The sequence below is a fragment of the Rattus rattus genome, chromosome 4 (genome assembly GCF_011064425.1).
Source record: "Rattus rattus isolate New Zealand chromosome 4, Rrattus_CSIRO_v1, whole genome shotgun sequence".
Classification (NCBI taxonomy): domain Eukaryota; kingdom Metazoa; phylum Chordata; class Mammalia; order Rodentia; family Muridae; genus Rattus; species Rattus rattus.
In genome coordinates this window covers 51,090,564-51,111,772 of record NC_046157.1, presented here as the reverse complement: position 1 = coordinate 51,111,772, position 21,209 = coordinate 51,090,564, and positions in this window count along the sequence as shown.

The following is a 21,209-nucleotide window of genomic DNA, read 5'->3' as shown; positions in this document are numbered from 1 at the left end:
AGTACTGCATTTTGGAAACGCAAGAATAAGTCTCATACCTACAAAAATCTGAGATCTTATAATTTTAAAAAATCAATTATGGCACTATATTATCCATAGGATAAACAGAATTACAAAACGGTCAGAGTTAAATAGTAATTTACTAATCTGGGAACCTGAACCAAAGTATTAAGTTTATCTCATTAAAAGGAAGAAGAACATTTCTTTTCTAGTTAATATTATATATGGGTATTTTGCCTAAATATATGTCTGTACCCACTGGCATGAATGTGCATGGTGTTAGTAAAATCCAGAAGAGTGCAACAAATAGACAGTTGTGATCCACAATACAGATTCTAGGAATTGTACCTGGGTCCTCAGCAACAGCAGCAAGTGATCTTAACCACTAAACCATCTCTCCAGCCCCCAAAATGTTAACTTTTAAAACATGAAAAATAAATATCCATTTAATTAAAATTCTGGAAATAAACAGTAAAAATTTAGGGATGGAAAAGAAAAGAAAAAGTAATTTAGAAACAGAAAGAAAATATTCTAGGTATGAAGCTTGTGGCTTTAAAAGCTCATCAATTGTTTAAAGGGAGAGGGACTTATCATTGACATGCTGTTATAAAATTAGGATGTCCAAGGATCAAGATAAAATCCTAAATTGATTTGATATGAGAAACAATAATCAGACTACCTGAAATGATTCTTTATCTGGCCAGCAACAACTTGATGCTAAACAAATAATAGGACAATATCATGAAGGGTCAAAGAATCCAATTCCCGGAATTGGCTCAGCAGTTAAGAGCATGCTCTTCCATCAAACCACATGGTGGCTCAATCCAATTCCACACACATCATTAAATAAATAAATAATAAATATTTAAAAAAAAAAAAAAAGAATCCAATTCCCATCCAATATTACTCAAAAGACAAGTGCCTCAAAGGCATTGCAGATATACAAAGGTTCTAAAAGCTAACTCTTCCCAGAGCATTCTCTAACAGATTTAACTTAGCAAAAAGAGACAATAACTCACTGAGAGGCAGATGTGGGCCAAGAAGTCAATAGTAAAATAGAAAACCAATGAAGCACAGTGGAGACAAGCTTTTTAAGTTTATAGCAAGAGTGTTTGTTTAGAATACCAGCACAGGGGGAGCAGAGACAGGTAGATCACTGGAGCTTGATGCCCAGCTAGCAAGTCTAACAGACTTAGAAATTGGCCAGGCTAATGGAAAATCCTGTTCTGTCACCATAACCACCCCCACCAAAAGAAAAAGAGAAAATTGCACCTGAGAAACAACCTCCAAGAATTTGTCCTCTGGCTCCACATGAACATATATACATACATGTGTACCTATACACACATACATGTGTACCTACACACACACACACACAAACACACACACACACACACACACACACACACACACACACACACACACGGACATACACAGGCACTGTAACAGTAATCTGAAACTTAAGTATCAGAGTATCTAGCTGACAGCAACCTCACAATAAAACAAAAGAATGAGAGACATTCCCTGTAAGCAACATCCCTACTATACAACTTATGATCAAGACAGCAGGAAAAACCAACCTCCCATAGGAATGATCCTTTAAAAAAGCAGTTGCCTTCCTTTGGAGAAGGAAAATTCTGGGAGAACAATATGGTAGGTTGTTGGCTTTACTTACCTGATAGACTGACTCACATCAGGAGGCCAAGGAGTATACAGGTTGACACAGCTATTCCAGGAAAAGAATGACTGTTAGAATAAAAGGCAGCCTATTACACTCAGAACCACTACTCCCTACTTCAGCTGCTCACCAGCAACTACAGGTTGAATGCCATTCATTCCAGCACTGTTCTACTCCAGTACTGACCATGAGCCACAGCAATAAAGATTTGATAAAAGCTACCACTAAATTAGATTTTGTTGGTATGGTCAGCCATATTGAATCCACCTAGAATAAACCCACCAATGAGCGAACTCACTCACAAGGAAGTGACTTGCATTTCACCAAAAGTATTCAAGCAAAAGTCTGGGTAGCTTTTGGTCAGTATCTATGCATCCACAGAGATACCTTCCATTGAGGAATGGATTAAGTTTTAAGATCAAAGGCCAGGGCCTCCAGGTTGAAGGGTGGAAATCCAACTATACCGAATGACAGAAAAATCTCAGAAACTTCTAAGTGTTTTCAAGTTGAAGAGCAAGGCCTTTCTCCTTTCCCCAGACTCCTGGGCAAACAGTGAATCTAGTTCTCAGCATGGATATTCTACACAATGGATGGCCTGAGTCAGAAATGAATGAAGAAGAAAAATCAAAAGAAGGGGGGATGGAGAAATGGCTCAACGGTTAAAGAAATCTTGCTGCTCTTTCAGAGGAAGTAAGTTTGATTCCCAGCACCCACATGGCAGCTCATAATCATCTGTGACTCTAGTTCCTGGGGGAAGGGGGAGTCCAGTGCCCTGTTCTGACATCCAAGGGCACCAGACTCACATGTGGTGCACATCTATGTATACAAGCAAAACACCCATACACATAGTTTTTTTAGGAAAAACATGTTTTGTTTTGTTTTTAAAGAATATGAAAGCTTAGTATATAGAGAAAGAGGAGGCAGACATTGAGAGCCCAGGCACATGTATTTCTGGCTGTCACATCAAGCTGAATCGTACTCTTTTTTAATAGGCATTCTATTCAAGCATTTGGAACATCTTAGTTAGGGTTACTCTTGCTGTGATGAAACACATGACCAAAAGCAAGGTGTGGAAGAAAGGGTTTATTTCATTCACTGTTCCATATAACAGTTCATTACCAAAAGCAGTGAGGGCAGGAACTTAATCATGGCAGGAAGATGGAGGCCATGGAGGGGTGCTGCTTACTGGCTTGCTCTTCATGGCTTGCTCAGCTTGCATTCTTATAGAAGTCAGGACCACCAGCCCAGGGATGGCCCCACCCACAGTGGGCTGGGCCCTCCCCCATCAGTTTCTCACTAAGAAAATTCCCTACAGGCTTGGCTACAGCTGATCTCAAGGAGGCATTTTCTCTATTGAGACTCCATCCTCTCACATTGTGGCTTATGTCACATTGACATAAAACCAGCAGCACGCGGCATAAGCTAGTGTTCCCACCATCCACTGTCACTGGGTCAAGATCCACATGATGTTTTTCATTCCAAAAAGAGCTTGGAGCATCAGACATCTAACCATCTGTCTCTCTCACCTCTCTTCAGCTCTTCCTCTGTGTTTCTTGTGTTTGGCACCACATAGTGTCACCGGCAATCCAGGACAGGAAATAAAGCATGCTGTCCTTCCTGCTGAAGGAACCTGATTCCATGTGTACTCACGTAGTTTTCCTATAGTTCATATCCACAGACAAGACTTCACTGTTGCACCATAACCCATGAATCGAGGAAGCATTTCTAAAGCACATCAGGGAACACCTTGTCCCACCATGTGAAACTGTGCCTCGTGTTTCCCTTTTGCAGATACATGTCTCTCTCACACTGGGCACTCAGCAAGAAGGGTAGACACTGAGGGAGATTTTTCTTGACTAAGAAATGTCTGTAAATCATAAGACCACTGTCTCAAGGTTAAATGCACATCAATAAATATTGCCATTTCATTTCAATCAACTTAGTTTGTCAGTAGTGTGTGTGTTTGTGTGTGTGTGTAAATGTGTGTGTGAGTGTGTGTGTGAATGTGTGGGTGTGGGTGTGAACATGTGTGTGAACATGTGTGTGAACATGTGCATAAGTGTGTGTGAGTGTGTGTTGAGAGTGTGTGAATGTGTGTATGTGTGTGTGTGCATGTGTGTGTTTCTGTGTGTGTACATGTGTATATGATCACATCTGCTCAAACAGCTATGTCTCAGAATACTGGGAGTTCCCTGAATGTCTGATAATCATGTTTATAATACGAATGCCCAGGTAATAAGAGCTGGCCTTCCACACTTAAAGGGGAGGAGGTGTACATGTCTGTTCTTCTTACACTAAGTAAACGTAATGTGTAAGATTTTATTGTACTGGAGATTAGCCAGTGTTATGTTTAGAACCATAAAACTGCTCTATCCATTGATTCATGGTGAGTTTATCATTACACATCCCTCTAACTAACAGCATGTCCAACACCCTACACAGAGAGAGAGAATCCTAATGTAAGTTACTGGCCAAGGCACATATGTGACAGAGGACAACTTTGGGGTCAGCCCTTGCCTTGTGCCTTGTCTGAGTCTGGGTCTCTTGCTGACTGCTGGGCACAGCAGCCTAACTAGCCCCAGTATTCTGGTGACTCTTCTGCTTCTTCTTAGTCTCGCTGCAGAGTGCTGCAGTTACAGCTGCTGCTTCTGGCTTAACCTGAGTCTAGAGGATCCAAACTCAGGTCATTCTTACACGGCCAGCACTTTACTCCCTGATCCACATTCCTAGCCCTTTCCCCATGTCTTTCATCATTCTTACACACACACACACACACACACACACACACACACACACGTACACACAGAGATATACATACAAACACACACAGACATATACAAACAGAGAAATACACACACACATACACACTTACATACACACGCATTCACTCACACACAGAGACACACATATACATACATATATATTCACATATACACACACATACACACACACATACGCACACACACATGCACATATACAGCTACACCCAAGTCTTCTTCCTCCTAAGACTCTCAACCTTATTAATTAAAATCAATCAAGGCAGTCAGCATTTGTTGGCTGAAGTGTGACCAAACTCAGTCCCTCTTTCCCAGAATCAATCATCTGTGCCTTGTCCCTCTCCCACACTCCCCTCCTTACCACGGAGCCACCAAAAATCTAGAGTAGCCACAGGCCTGGCACAGAAGGAGAAGCCTCCCACGTTCCTTGTGGATTTATTTGGTTTCAATGCAACATGAGACCACTCACAGGGGGAAATGAACAAGGGCGAGAAAAAGGTTTCTTCGATCCTAAAGCAGTGAGCAAAATGTATTGTCGCAAAGCAATAAATTCCAGAAAAGGCAAAAGAGAAACCACAGCTTGACTCTCAAAATAAATATCATTATCAGGATTGTGTGCACCCTTGGTGGCCCCTAAAACTCCTTTTAAAAACAGACCAATATTATGGCTGAACTGGGGAACTTCTTAGAATCAGGGAATTTTTGGCCTGGGAAAGATCTTTAGAGCTTGTAAACCACCTCACCAACCCCTCTCCCAGTGGCATTAACACTCGGGGACTTCACCCATGCACACAACTCAGTCCAGACACTCACTACCTTGGCAGCCACTGCAACCTCCTCACCAAAGCCCTGGGCTCTTTCATTCAGTGGGACCAACCCACATCCTTTCACTAATTGCTAACCATTTCCCCCCCGCAGTCAACCCTGTTTGATCTGTCTGACACGTGACATGGTGTGTGCTTCTGAACACAGCCCTGCTGAGGCCCTCTTAGAAAAGGCAAACCTGCAGTCAGGCACATAAGAAACAAATCGCTTCCTTCAGACAGAGGCGAGAGGGTGTTAGCGGGAAAGCGACGGCCATAGCAGAAAAATGTTCATCCCTCAGGACTCACTGACTGGTTCGTTCGTTCATTCATTCATTCACTGCCTGTTGGTATGTATGGGAGATCAAATTAGCAATAGCTGTCATAAGTACCCTACAACGTGTCCGTTCAGAGGAACCATGGCTTATCTAGTTCAAGACCATGACTCTAAAGCCAGAATAGTCTCATAAACTAAGTTAGGTCTTGAACTGAGACTTGGAGGAAGGGGGTGTCCTGGCAGCTTCCATTAATTTCAAGAAGATGTTGGAGTATCCACAGACGCTGACCACAATCACAATGGCTGGAGTGATGACAGAATAAAGCTGTTTCCCAGTTATCTCCTTTGCCTTCCTCCTTTTGTAATCTCTCTGACCCAGGAGCAAAATGCCTGAGAACTACATTCCCCAGAAGTCTTTGTAATCACCTTTATGCTAGGATCCAGGAAAGGATTCTCCTCATCCACTCTTATTCCTGTTCTATGATCTGGATGACTAGGCCTGGTATTGTTTCCAATGGGCATGACCAGAGTGTTTTCCGGAGCAGACTAGTCTATTCCCAGGGTGCAGTAAGAGCCAGTGGGCTGTGAAAGGTTTCTTGATTCCTGGTTGAGATACGTTGAAGCCCCAAGAACCCCAAGAACCCCAAGAACGGTAGGTACTTCCTAATCTCCCAGGCCCCTCTCATGTAGCTACAGCCTCCTATATCCCCCTGTAGAGAAGTTTGAGGCAGATCAGTCAAGTAGGGCAATGCCCCAAGCCCCTCCTCCATGGGTGAGGACTTGACCACAGGTCACAAAGGCTCAAGAAAGATCAGTCACATAGAGGCAGGACCACACCCCAAAATATGTAGATGAGGTCTTCCCAAGCTCTCAGGTCAAACCAATAGGAAGTACCTGCTGTCAGACCCTGACCCATCCAAAAACTGTATATAAGGATCCTACCCAGAAGGATTAAAGGTGCGCAGGAATTACTCCCTTGTCTGAGAGCTTCTGTCGTAAGAGCTGTAACACACCACCTGGTGAAGAGAAGCCAGAAGCTCCCCTGCATCCCTCACCAGCTAATCAGTCTTCCTGCTGACTCAGCCCGGCCCCAGGAGCAACCACAATGGCAGCAGCAAAAATGGAGGTGCAGCAGCACCAGTAGCAGAGGCAGCAGAGGGAGCAGTTCCTCTCCCCCTTCGTCTGAACCTGAGCACCTAGATCCCGTGGGAAGCCTCAATGCACAGGCCTATACCATGCAGGTCTGCTATCTCCTTCATGCACACAGCATGTTTCTGAGGATTTCTGAAATTAAACATGGATACTGAATCTAACTAACATGACTTGACTTCATCCGTCCACCCAAATATCAAAAAAAAGAAGCAGCCAGTTTTTATTTACCCGTTAGGCATCAAGCATCCAGTCTCATGTGAGCCTAGATTGGCCAGACTCACGTTGCATCGCAAGTGGCTTGCCTTCGTTTAGCAGTCAGATTGTTTACATTTCAGGAAAAATAAAAATAAAGCCATGAACCTGTGTCACTGTACTGTTTCAGATGCAGGTCAAATAGGAATCTCCAGGGTTCTCCTTGCTAAGCATCTGCCCACGCATGTCAGTGATACCCATCCCACTGAGGGTAGGGGGATCCTTCATCAGCTCCGCCAACACTGAAGCTGCTGCTGTCTGAGAAGATCAAAGGAGCCATTCCCCAGCAGACTTGGTGTCTACAGTCCTCTGGCCTACCCGTGTGGTCTCAGCCACCCCCACTTGTCCTGACTCAGTGATGGGATTTATAATGACAGTAATTGTCAGCTTGCTAAGTCACCTCCGAGGGAGGGAATGCCCTAGAGGCATGCTTCTCAGACTCTCAGCTACAAATTCATAAAAGAGAACTCGAGGGCCTGCCTACGCAAAGGCCAAGAGGATCACTTTCTCTTTGGTAATAGTGTCCTGTGGCTGTGCCACCAAGAGGACAAGTCTGCTTCCGTGACTTGTTTCAGCTGTCAGATACTCTTCAGGGGGAGTGAGTCCATCCACCGATCGCCATACCTCCAGGTACTCGGGCAGTTACATCGCCTTAGGATTCTACCTGTCTAGAGTCAGTACCATCTCAGTTCTTTCTTGGAATGGGAGATCTGTGAACTTTGGGATGCATTTTAAATCCCATCTCTTCCCTATCTACTCTGTTCAAATTTATTTTACTCAAACTTGCACTAAGGTTGGCACGATGAAAGGGTGGGTATAGGATGGCTTTGGTCCTAACTTACAAATAATGCCAGTTGCATAACTTAAATAAGCACTATCATGAACATTTTTAATTTACACCATTAGCATAATGTTATCTGTTAGATTTTAGTTTTAAAAGGTCTTTCAAAGATAAGAGTTAAAGAGATGACTACCCTGTAAAAGATTTGCCCACTCATTTAATCAAGCAGCAATCATAACCTGCATTTCTTTGATGTATAATTTTAGAAAGGTTTGAAGGCTGTTTCCCAGTTATCACCTTTGCCTTCCTCCTTTTGTAATCTCTCTGACCCAGGAGTGAAATGCCTGAGAACTACATTCCCCAGAAGTCTTTGCAATCACCTTTATGCTAGGGTCCATTATGGGGGGTATTGTAGCTGACTGGAAGGCAGAGGTAATCAAGGGGTTACTTTCTACTATGGAGATGGTGGCTGTAGGACTTCTGGGTAAGTGCTCAGCAACCCAAATTTACCAGCAATCTTAGTAGTTCAACAGGTTCCATCATGGTCTTATTAATTTCCTCCAACTAAGGGAGTAGTTTTCTCATAGTTACTAAGCTTAAATAAACATGCTGTCCTTGTGGTCCTATACGTCAGATCTCCTTAATAAATCCCTTCTTAGAAATACACAGTGGCCAGGTATAACAGTGATTACAGGCTTGCTCTAGACCAGCATTTCTCAATCTGTGGATCATGACCACTTTGGTGGTGGAATGGCCTTTTCACAGGTGTTCAAAAAAACCACAGATATTTACATTGCAGTTCATGGCAGTAGCAAAATTACAGTTATTAAGTAGCAGCGAAAATGATTTTCTGGTTGGAGGTGGCCACAACATGAGGAACCGTATTAAATGGTTGCAACATTAGAAACATTAAGAACCATGGCTCTAGCCCCAGGAGGCTGATTCAAAGCAAGCCTAGACTGTATGGTGAGTCCCAGGCTAGGCTGGGATAATGTTGAAACTATGTCTCAATAAATAAAAGAAGGGTTGAGTTTGTCAACAAAATAATGCATTGAGAGACCCGGCTGAAACTGGTCACATAAGTAACTTAGTGTGGTGAACTATATAAGCAGTGAAGCAAAATTTTATCAAATCATTTTAAAACGGTGTTGAGTTCATTACCTGCAGTCTTAAAATTCATGGGGAAACTAGGAGAGGGGTTTTAATAATATAAATTCTCCACCTAAGACTCTATCCATGGTCCAGCCCCTTCTCCAAAAAGCTTAAGTTTCAAAACCGTGTTCCATCTTTGGAGATTGTTCAAGTGGCAGGTTGTTCAAATACCATCACCAGGTTTGCATAACTGTCCCTTGAGCTCCCATGGCCGGTATTGGATGCCCGGACTGTAATTCATGCCCATCACAGGATATAGACAGAAGAGCTTCCCAGATCAACTGCTGGGTCCCCAGGGGAAGCCTCCACGTACATTCATCAAAGTCAAATGGCAGCGCACATTGAACTGCTTCATTAATTATGAAAATTCTCTCCCACAGTGACATCTTGTTAACTTGGAAGCTCAGCATGTTCTCACGAGGTCCCTTCTGTCAACTTAGATCTAAAAGTGCCATGCTTAATAAGGAATTGAGGTCTTGTTTGCTTTTTCTTCTCCTCCTTTAGAAAGAAAAGGCTACTTTGTGCCTAACCCACATCTAAATATATACTTGTGTGTTTACCTGAGCTCACTGTGGATAGAGGTAGCCTTGTCCCTGGAAGGACATTTACCAAGCCAGAGTTTGTTTTACAGAGATATGTAACGGGACTAAGAGAAGAGAGCCTGGTTCTTTTGAGACCTGTGAGTCCATGCTGGGATCTTACACGCCCTCGATCCTCTCTACTCAGGCCTGGTTGCTGGGTGGAAACTTGGCCTTATTCCCCTTCTTAACAGAAGGGGAAAGCAACAAGAATGTGTGCCTTTCTCCACCCTCCTTGAAAACAGTTCTGGCTTTTTGGCCTTTTATTTCCCAACACATGGGCATGATCACTTGAGGAGCTCACAGAGTGTCTGTTTCTGTACTCAGGCCCTTTACCCACACTATGATGGTCATTTTGGGGGCTTGGCTCACAGAAGAGCTCATGAGGCCCCGCCTACCCAATCTGCTGGCCGCACTTGATCATTGGATCCTTCCTAGACCAAGAGGCCACTGTTTGAGGAATGGCGATGTAATGACTCCGGCGGTCTTCCTTTGGTGTTTCATGGTGCACACACATAGGCTGTTACAACACTCCACACTCCACAGTATCAGGGCCTGAGGCTTTTTTTGTTCTCTGCCATCCAGACCACATGTCTACCACTTCCCCAGCTATGAGTACATGCATAGAGGCCAAATGGCAGCTCTGCATCCGGCCCCCAGAACCCAGTCCCACTGGCCAGACCTTTGAGGGATCCGGGACAGTCATTGCTCAAGGTCCCAGGCTGGAGTGCTCACTGAAGGAAGGATAAGGTGACTGGCCACCTGTGACAGGCTCCCTTGGTGTTGTCTCCTAAACACTGGCACAGAGACAGCACCAAGCAGACACTTATTAGATGAACAACTAAAGAAATAAATGAATCAAGGCCTCAAGGGAGCGGTAGCTACTCCAAAGTCTGCCACGACAGCAGGCCAGAGGCTGCCCCATCTGCTTGTTCCCACCAATTTCCCAGAAGCGAGATTTACTTTTAATTAGACAAATTTCAGTTTAAGGAGACACATGTGCCAGTCAAAATCAGGACTGTAAATATCCTACGGGTGACACAATATACCTCCATTGTGCTCTTGGTGACCACTTCCCAAACCCGAGGGGCAACGGAGCCCTTCTGTCTTCTGTCAGAGAACACCTACAACTTAGGAACGTTCATAGAAGATGCTTTTCTTCCTAAAATCTCGATACTTAACACCAGGACCTTAAAGTCAATATAAATATCGGTGGATGTATTTCTTTAAAAAGCAGTAGTAATCCTGAGAGGGTGATTCAGTGCTTGCCGTGCAAACGAGGACCTGCGTTCAGAGCCCACAGAAAAAACCCCAGTTGGCAGCACGCCTCGGCGATCCCAGTGCTAACCTGGAGACAGGCGGATCCCTGAAGCTTGCTAACTAGCCTGTCTAGCCAACTCCGTGAGCTCTGGATGTGATGAGAAAGCTTGTCTCAAAAAAATACGTAAAGAAAAAAAACCAAATTGAGGAAGATACTGACATCAACCTCCACACACATACATACACACCCAAACATACACATTCACACAAACACATGTGCACACACCATACACACACAAACACCTACACGCATACATACATAAAAAAAGAATAAAGAATAAATAGTCTTTAAAATATAATGATGAAGTCTTCTCACTGTACACCAATTACAGCTCCGCTGTATGGTGCCATGATTGTGAAGAGCTCATGTGTTGATTTGTCCCCTTCTGTGGTAGCCTCATTTCCTTTAGTCATCTCCCAGCAGTCATGGGAGACAAGAAATGGCAGATGCCTAGTAGTGTCATCCATCAAAGAAATCCATCTGCCTTCCGATCCTGATGTCACCACGTGACTAAAGGAAAACATCTGAGCGAAACCTCATGACATGATCTCATTTCTGCCCGGGGTCTGGACAGCATCACTTCCTCTTTAAGTAAACACTAAAAAGGAAGATTATCCAGACAGAGTGTGTTAGATGATGCGGCTGTAACTGCCCTCCCCAGGAAATCTGGTATTTGTTCTGAAAACAGGTCTGGATTTTGAAAGAAGTCTGACTAACATAGGCATTCAATGTCCAGAGGTCTCTGTGGAAGTGACTCGTAAGGCGGCGGTGATGGGCAGAGTTACAATGGACGCTGCAGTCATACTTCAGCTCCTGCTTAAAGCAGGAGCAGGGACACTTACGCTTTGGCTGTCCCTAATCAACAGGTGTCAGCTGATCACTTGAAAAGAAGCACAGGATGTACAGACCTTGAAATTCTACTCTTGTGTAGTGGTTTTCCCTTTATCTGTTAGAGGTACAATCGCGGGATTAGCAAAATATACTTCTCTATGATAACAGTTCATTGTAAATTCTATAATTACAGGGAGACTCAATCAATGGTTTTATTTTTAAAGAAATGAAATGCCCCAAAACATTAATGGAGGACTCAGTGTGGGAGACCTTCTAGAAGTAGCTCGGTCTGAGGAGAGTTGAGGAAAAAGTCAATCAAAAATAGCTTTGAGGGCTGGGGCTTGTTGGGACAGCACTTGCATAGCATATGGGAGGCTCTGTATTCTATCCCCATCACTCAGAACAGATAAATAGATAGATGGGTAGATCAATAGATTGACTTAAATGCACTGCATTTAATCTATCACTAACTCTCTCCTACCTCCCCATCACAGGCTCCGTTCCTCCAGGAATGCCTGCCGAGTGTCCAGGAACTGCATGAACTGGTTCTCCACCTACCTGGGCAGCCATCTATGGTCATACAGTTCAGTGTAGAGCTGTTCAGAAGCTAGATAAGAAAAGGAAATTGGGTAGCTTGAAAAGAGAGAGAGAAAGACAGAAAAAGCATGGTCAAATTACTAGCGGTAAATATTCATGAACAATTGATGGTAATTGGTACGGTCACAGACAGGATGGGGATCTTTCCAAATGTGACTGAGCCAGGGGACCCCAGTGGAAGAGTTAGGGGATGGACTGAAGGAGATGAAGGGGTTTGCAACCCCACAGGAAGAACAACAGTGTCAACCAACCACACACCACGGAGCTCCCAGGGACTGAACCACCAACCAAAAAGCATGGAAAAAAAAAGCAGAGGAAATCTGGCAAAAGAAAAAAGGTTTGTCAACATGTCAAACATGTGAAATTGCACCAACCCATAGAGTGGTTTTTCTAGAAGGAAGTAAAAAATCTGAGGAGAAAGGACAACAGAAAAATGATCCAGAGACAAAGGTGAAGCAATTAAATTACATGGTGACAATCACAGACATGCGCAAGGACAACATCACAGCTACACTACCAAAGAGTCTCTCGACCCCTGAACGATTAATTAATCATCAATCTTTGAAGAAGGCATGGACTCCTTAAACTAGGTTAGCCCTCCAACTCCTGCCATGAAAGATGCTAAGGGGCTCCTTCATGTAGGAGTCTTGCAGGAGTTTGACTCAGTGACCACATCCAACCCCAAGGGAACAACCACAGAGCACTTCACCCCTTCTCCCAAGCTTCCCACCCTTTCTTCTGCACTCCCTCAATCTCAGGGCTTATACAAATGACTCTTTATTCTCAGTCTGGGCTGATCATTGAGCCAAAATACCACAGGTCACCTATTCTTAAACAGTTTGGCTGGTTGTAAGTCTTCTCAATAACGCTCACCCACGGTAAGATGATGTTTCCTTCCACTCCGGCCAAAGGCGAGCCATTTTGACAGACACATTGTATCTATTTAACAGAACAATAGTGGCTTCCCCTTAGACCTTCTTAGCACCCAGCCACAATACTTTCTCCCTGCTTTCACTGTCAAACGTAGGTCTCCTCCTGTGGACAGGACCTCAAAGTCAACTGTAAAACAGCTGTTTTCACCTGTACCAGTCATAAAGCAGCATAGCATGCTGTAGTGTTAGCATTCAGGGTCCATGCGCAAGCAGGATGGTTGGCAACCGTACTCTCCCAAAAGCTCCCATAGTACTTTCTGACCTTGTGAACACTAGCCAGCAGGGACGGAGCTTCCAGCTCAGTCCTGGCTTGATTTCTCCATGTCTTGAATCCATTGTGTCTCCAGCTACATAATCTTGTGATACAGTTACAGCCTGTAGCCAAAAACAGTGGCAAGAGCCCGTGTTGTGTACCACTCCGACTCTGATTCTCTTCAATAACCTTATAGTTTCTGTACGCATCTCCTCCCCCATGCAGCATGCTTCTGAATTTAGGCTGTTGTACGGTTTTCTCAATTACCTTGCCCCATGTCATCTGCACGGCTAAAGCTTCCAAAAATGTAACAGCTGCACCTCATCCTTACATCCCATGAGAGTTGGTTTCCCACCCTCGTTCCTTTAGGTACCCGTGCACATCCTTCTGGAAAACTTGACTCAGAACTTTGAAATCTATAATAAAACCTTTTATAGAGTGTGGGTAGGGTCTCTGAAAGCCCAAAACCATCTGTTTAAAGCAAATAGCGATTGATCTTGGAATTCAGCAGCCAAAAGAATGAAAAACATAGTAAAGGTACAATACGGCATTCAGGAATCCAATTGTTCTTAGTAAATCATTTCCTCAAAAGAGCAGTGTTGTGCTCCGTGGTATAAGGAGGCACTGTCTAGCCTAGCTCTCAGATCCACATTCATTCTCATGAGCTGTGCTGCCTCCTCACTGTGCCATCTCACAGCTGGGTGGGGTCGACTTATGTCACCTGTTTCTGAGCCCAGGCTGGATCTGAGTGAGTGAGATCAGGCTGCGTCATCTGCCGCGCTCTCCATTCAAAGCGAGTTGCCATTCCTGACTCCTAGAAGGGTCTCGAGTGAGATGAACGACCCCTGCCCCGACAGTAAACATTTCTGCAAGCCAGAAATGTACAAAGTATGCTAGGGGTGGGAATAGCTGCCCACCGCTGGGTAAGTTTAATTGTTCACCCACCCAATTGTCATTTCTCCCTTTCACCCAGATGCTGGACTACTTGTCAGGACTTAATGCCTCCCAGAGATGAACAGGCAGTGAATTTGCCTTCTTGTCTGTATTCTCCCTGGGATCCCAACTCAGTACAGATATCCCCACATTTGCTCTTGAATAACCTAAACAAATACTTTGTCTGCTCTTGTTTTTTTTCCTTCTCATGAATGTGATGAAACTTTGAGGGGGGTTCGGAATCAGGATGTGGAACTCAGAGGGGATCGACTTGAAGAAAACCTGCCCCAAACATCCCGGAGCTGAATGCTAAGGCCTGGGGAACAGCATCTGCCAGAGATGACTGGAGAGCCTTGCTCCCAGAGTGTGCCTGAGGCCCTGGGCGGGCCCAGTGCCAGGAGCACTAGGCAACTGTCTTGGGGGCAGTTAGACACCAAAGAACTCAGAAAAAAAGTGAGCACTGACATTCTAGACACAAACCAGAGGGGCACGAAAAGACAGGAAGAGCCTCTGTTTCTCTTTCGTGCCGTTTCTCAGCAGTGACTTCCATACTCTGTGAACGCCAAAGCAGCCAAGGATATGAAAGGGCTAATGTGTACACAGGTCCAAAATGTCTCTCAGCAAACGCCCAAAGCGGAGGCAGCCTAGAGCTTAGGAAACTCATATTTCACTCCATTTGAAACATTAGGGGTAGTTCTCATCCACATCAAAAACCGACATCTAGAAGTGAATTCATTTTCATTTCAAACAGACTTTGAAAGTTCAGTTAGCTCCCTTTTAACTCGGCATCAACCATTTAAGGAAGGAGAATTTCACGTCTGCATACTGTGTTTATAGTACGTCTCCCTTTCTCTCCTCTCTCCAACTGCTTTGCTGTCCCTGCCCCCAAAGTCATTCTATTTTTATTATAGCTACATGCAACATGTCCAATATTCTGGGTCTATTTAATATTGCTCACATATAAAGGTTGGTCACTTGGGATTAAATAGACAGTTAGGAGGCCATCCCTGATTCTCCCTCTTCCGGTAGCTGTTAAATGCCCATAGCTCTTCATTTAGGGGTGGGGCCTCGTGAGATTCCCCCACCCCGTCCATTTTATCATGACTGCTGATTTAAAGCCTGCTCAGTAGAAGGGAATCCCTGCCTGGTACTGTATAGCCAACTACCCGTGATTAGTAAGGCCAGAAATGGAGAGGAAAACCTAGTATTGACACTTTTCCCAACTACTAGCGTCATCATATAATTCTAAATACTTTCCCACTTAACCATTTTAAGAGCTTTTCAGGATGACAGGGTGGAGTATTATGAACCGATACCATCAAAATATGCCATTGACGTCGCAACCACAAACACACAGTACTAAGGATACCTGCACAAGATTGGGCCCTCCGACTTTCCATTGGGGCTAGAAGGAGGTGCCAATGAGCACCCAGCCCTTCCTGCAGAGATGTGAATGGTTGCTGGGGAGGGGTCATTTCCTCTAATGGTGTAGTCACTGTGGGGTGAAGTGGGATGGAGAAGGAGTTCAGAGGAAAAAGAAAGGGTACTTGGGTGAGTGTGATAATACATTGTATGTATGTATAAAACTGGGTTAAAGAAAGTTGAAAAGAGCAAAACACTGTCAAATAAGAGTAAGTGCACATACGTGTACATTCCGCAGTGCACTTATGGTGACCGGAGGACAGCTCTGTAGACTCACTTCTCTCTATGTACCTTTACTTGGGGTCCAGGGATTGAACCTTGGTTGTCAAGATCACAGGGAAGATGCCTTACCCAACTGTCTTCCCAGTCCTCGATGCAGTTTTTGTTTTTTTCTAAGACAGGGTCTTTCTGCATAGCTCAGGTTGTGCAGGTTGTGTGTAGACCAGGCTGACCTAGAACTCACAGAGATCTTCCTGCTTCTGCCTCCTGAGTGCCACCACCCCAAGCTCTCAGTGTGGTTTGATTTGCTTTTTTTCTGAAGCTGTGCTGGGCTGTCTATCTTTCTTGGCACGTGTTAATTGGATGGTTTGTGCTTTGGGATCTCAGGGTGTTTTTTAATATTCTGGGTATTAAACTCCAGTTAGATGGGCAGCTACAAATCTTCTTCTCCTACCTGCAGGTGGTTTCCTCTGTTCCATTTCCTCTGCTACGCTGAAGCTGTAAAATTTAGGGCATTCCTATTTGATTCTTGCCATGATCTCTGACTATTAGACTCCACCCCTGTACAGACAGAAAACCACTGTCTGTACCTATTTCTCGAAGTGTATCCTTATTTTCTTTTTTTTCCTTTGTTTATTGGATATTTTATTTATTTACATTTCAAATGTTATCCCCTTTCCCTGTTTCCCCTGTGGAAATCACCTATACCATCCCCCTCCCCCTGCTTCTATGAGGGTGTTCCCCCTCCCACCCACTCACTCCTACCTCACCACCCTAGCATTTCCCTACACTGAGGCATCAAGCCTCCACAGGACCAAGGGCCTCTCCTTCCACTGATGCCAGATAAGGCCATCCTCTGCTACATATGCAGCTGGAGCCATGGGTTGTTCCATGTGTACTCTTTGGTTGGTAGTGACCCCTTCTGTTCCTTCACTCCTTCCCCTAATTCCTCCATTGAGGTCGCCATGCTCAGTTCAATCATTGGCTGCAAGCATTCACCTCTGTATTTGTCAGGCTCTGGCAGAGCCTCTCAGGAGACAGCTATATCAGGCTCCTGTCAGCATGCACTTCTTGGCATCAGCAATATTGTCTGGGTTTGGTGACTGCATATGGGATGGATTCCCAGGTGGGGCAGTCTCTGGATGGCCTTTCCTTCTGTCTCTGCTCCACATTTTTGTCCCTGTGTTTCCTTATTTTCAAATTCAGTTCGCATATTAAGGTTTTTGATCCATTCTGAGTTTCTTTTTGATGGTTGGGAGAGAGGAACCTGGTTTTATTCTTCCACACGTGGCTTTCTGTTCCCAGCACCCCTTGTTGAGGAGGCAACAGAGCCTCAGCATAGGTGGGGTAAAGTTTGACACCAAACAGCATTACCACAGTGGGCTCTGCCTACTCAACATGATCACAGGTACACAGAGGCAGATACATTATCAGTTCAACAACTCTTAGAAGGTTCAAGAATTCTACATGATGAGCATCTATGCAAATTACTGATATCTGCCCTGGCTGATATAAATTCTTCCTAACCAAAATTCTCCCTAGAATTTCCACACAGGGAGAAATGCTTCTCTAACACCAACTAAAGGAGATGAACCCCTCTGCTTCTTCTACCTGTGAAATCACCAGCTTTGCTCCAGACCTCTGGGTAGACCAGTAGTCCAGACCTCTGGGTAGACAAATAGTCCAGACCTCTAGGTAGACCAGTAGTTCATAATACTTAAAATTGTTGCCAAGTGCAAAAAGAACAAAAACTTGAAGGGTTCCACCTGAACACTGTGACTACAAGGTTAATGGAAGGTTACAATGGCTTTGGAGAGACATCTAGTGACCAGCAAGGAAAACACAGCAGCTTGGACAAAGTGGCAAAGTGATTTCATTTGTTAAAAACCAGACATTTAAAGTATTGTATTATTTTCATTTATGGGGGGAAAAGTCCTCACCTTTAAAAAAGAATATGCTTCCAAAGAAAATCAAATTATTTCCTATCCTATTTCAGATGATAACCTTCCAAAACTCTAGAATGAAAAGAGTAATGTGTGTTAGTTACTACAAGTCTGCAGCACTTGGAACAGGTTGTTTCCTGGTTCTCATAACCACTAACAGGCTGGGTGGACAAAGAAAACAGTGGACAGATTCTTCTGGGTTATTAATTATTTTAAATAATCAGAATGTTTATTTCCAGATCCACCCATTTACCTGTGAGTTTCATAACTTTGTTTTTCTTAATAATATTCTATTATTTACATGTACCCATTTCAAGCCCCTCCCAGGTCTCCTCCCTCTAACGCCTACTCTCAGATTAATAGCCTCTTTTTCTTTGTTATTGTTAAATACATATGTGTACCTATACATATGCACAGGTAGATACAGTCTGCTGAGTCCATTTTTGTTGTGTCTATGTATATAGTTTTAGGGTTGACCACTTGTTGGATAGCCAATAAGAGGGCTCATCTCTCAGAGTGATTCTCCTTCTCCCAACTGTCCTTGGTCACCTGCGTTTGTCTAGGAGTGGGACCCTGTGAAGTTTTTCCCTTTCTGCATTAGCACATCAGTGATGCTGCCATTGTTCTGCGTTGTTTATGCAGCCATTTCCAGAAAGACTGTTTCACAGTAAACTTCTTAGTGCTCTGGTTCTTTCAGTCTTTCCACCCCCTCTTCCTCCATGCTCCCTAACCCACAGATACAGGATCTGTGATGTAGCCGTATCAGTTGATGCTTGACTCCTCACAATCCATTAGTTTTCATTGCGTCTAGTGGTGTGACTAAAATAAACACTTCTGAACATTTTAGAAATGGACGTAACTCCCCTCAAGTCAATCAGTTTGAACAATAGGCTCACCAACCAACCAATGCTGAACAAAAGCATCCTGAAGCAACCTGAAAGTGTGTGTGGTTAATTCTTATGTTGCTCACCATCAGCAGTATCAGTGTGTGAAATGTTAGAGCATATTTTATTTTAAAATTCATCCTAATGCACTGAATATGTGAAGTAGTACATACTGGATCACACATATATCCCTTCTCAATTATAAGGAAAGAAAAACCATTCTAAATGTTTTAATTATTATTTTGCCCTTTGTGACAATTTCACGTATGTACATGACATTCTGGTTACTGCCACTCTTACTCACTCATTCCTTTTAACCACTATCTCTCCTCTCTCTCCTCCCTGACCCTCCTTTCTCTCTCTCTCTCTCTCTCTCTCTCTCTCTCTCTCTCTCTCTCTCTCTCTCACACACACACACACACACTCATACACAAACACATTCAGTCTCATACACACATAAACACATATACATTCACAGACATATACACCCACTCACATACTTACACACTCTCTCACACTCACACATGCACACACATTCATAAACACACATACCATTCACATGCACTCATACACACACACACACATACACACACATGGACATTCACATACATACACACACTCAGACACACACTCACGGTAACACAGTCACACACACACACACACACACTTTTCCACACTCATGTGTTTCTGTTTTGTCTTGTGACCCACTGAATTGAACCAGGGCCATGCACGTGAGTGTACGTGCATGGTTTTGGGGCTGCACAAGAGCACAGTGAGCACAGCACTGAGTGCAGCACTGAAGACAATGTCTGCTCCTCCCCCAGAATCCATCAGTAGCCCACAGTTCCACAGGGAGGAGTCAAGCCACATGGACCCCTCCCTCCCTGATCTGTGACTGTTGACACACCCAGTGCTGGCCACCACTGCTTCTGTGAGCTCATGATTACACTGGCTGTCTCGTGCCCACAAGAGCACAAGTCACAGCTCTTCTCTCCAAGTTCTTATGTTCTTCCTGAACTTGGAGAAGCCTGGGAACAGACACTCAGCGGTAGCCACTGCCTTCCAGTTCAACCACTGGACATACTGTCTTTGATAATAATTATTGTATAAGACAAACAACTGGTGATCGCATCATCAAACCAAGCCTGTTCATCCTTGAGTTGGAAGGTGTCAGCTACCCAGAGAAGAGGCTTATGCTTCCAAATGAAAACTCTCATAAACTATAGAGAGAAAATGCTAACCAATTTGGTGGGTTTTTTTTATTCAAGCAATTAGTATCCTTCCAGTCACACCAGCATAAGAGTGTCTTCCTCAGGACACATCAGTAACCCAGCAAAACCTCCAATGAGACAGCTCCGGCTTGTCCTCCCCTCAAAGTCACCGAGGATCAGGGTGCTGCTAAGTCACAGCCCTGCTGGCTCTTTCCCAGTTAGCCCAGATTGCTGTCATCTGATCCCATTACCCTCCACCATTGGTCTTAGAACCCTCTTTTCTTCTGAGAAGAGCTTTGGTGTGGGGAATACATCTCATGGCACTAATTGTAACCTTTTCCCCCTGACACCTACATGATGGGCATCTATGCAAACTACTGATATCTGCCCTGGCTGATATAAATTCTTTGGGACTGCACAGGAGCACAGTGAGCACAGCATTGCTCCTTGCACACTGCTCAGTACGGTGCCTTCTGCTACAAAATACACTGAAGAAATGAATTCAACAATGCAAAGTCTGAAACAATGTTACTTTTTCAAAGTGCTACAGAGGAACCTTATGCTTTCACCGTCAAAAAGGATCCAAAAGATGGCTGTTCTTCCAGGGGATCTAGGTTCATTTCTCAGGATCCACTTGGCTCACAACCACCTTTAACTACGGTTCTGGGGGATCAATGCTCTCTTCTGGCCTCTGAGGGCACTGCATGCATGTGGTACACAGTCATACATGAAAACACTAATACAGATAACAATTTTAAATGTAGATAATAGGACAAACTTTCTTGTGGAGGTGTGAACTATAACCTACTGAAAGCATGTTGGACTTTCTAAGTTCATGGGGGCAAGAGTAAATGGAGGCCCGAGATATCTGTGAACTGACCCTTCCCCTAATAAATACTGGTTAGAACACCAACTGGTTGCTCTTCCAATGGATCTGGTTCAGTTTCCAGCACCCACAGTATTCATAGCTGCATGTAACTCCAGTACTAAGGGATCCATCCAATGCTCTCTTCAGACTTCTGTAGTTACTGTACATACACATGGTGTACATATATACACACATGCAGGAAAAACACCAATACAGATCAAATTTTAAATGATTATTTTAAACTAAAAATGTACAGCCATATAAAAAGATAATTAGGAAAATTGGAACCTAGACAGATCCACAGATTTAGAGAAAATGATGTTAAGAAATGCCTGGATAAGATGG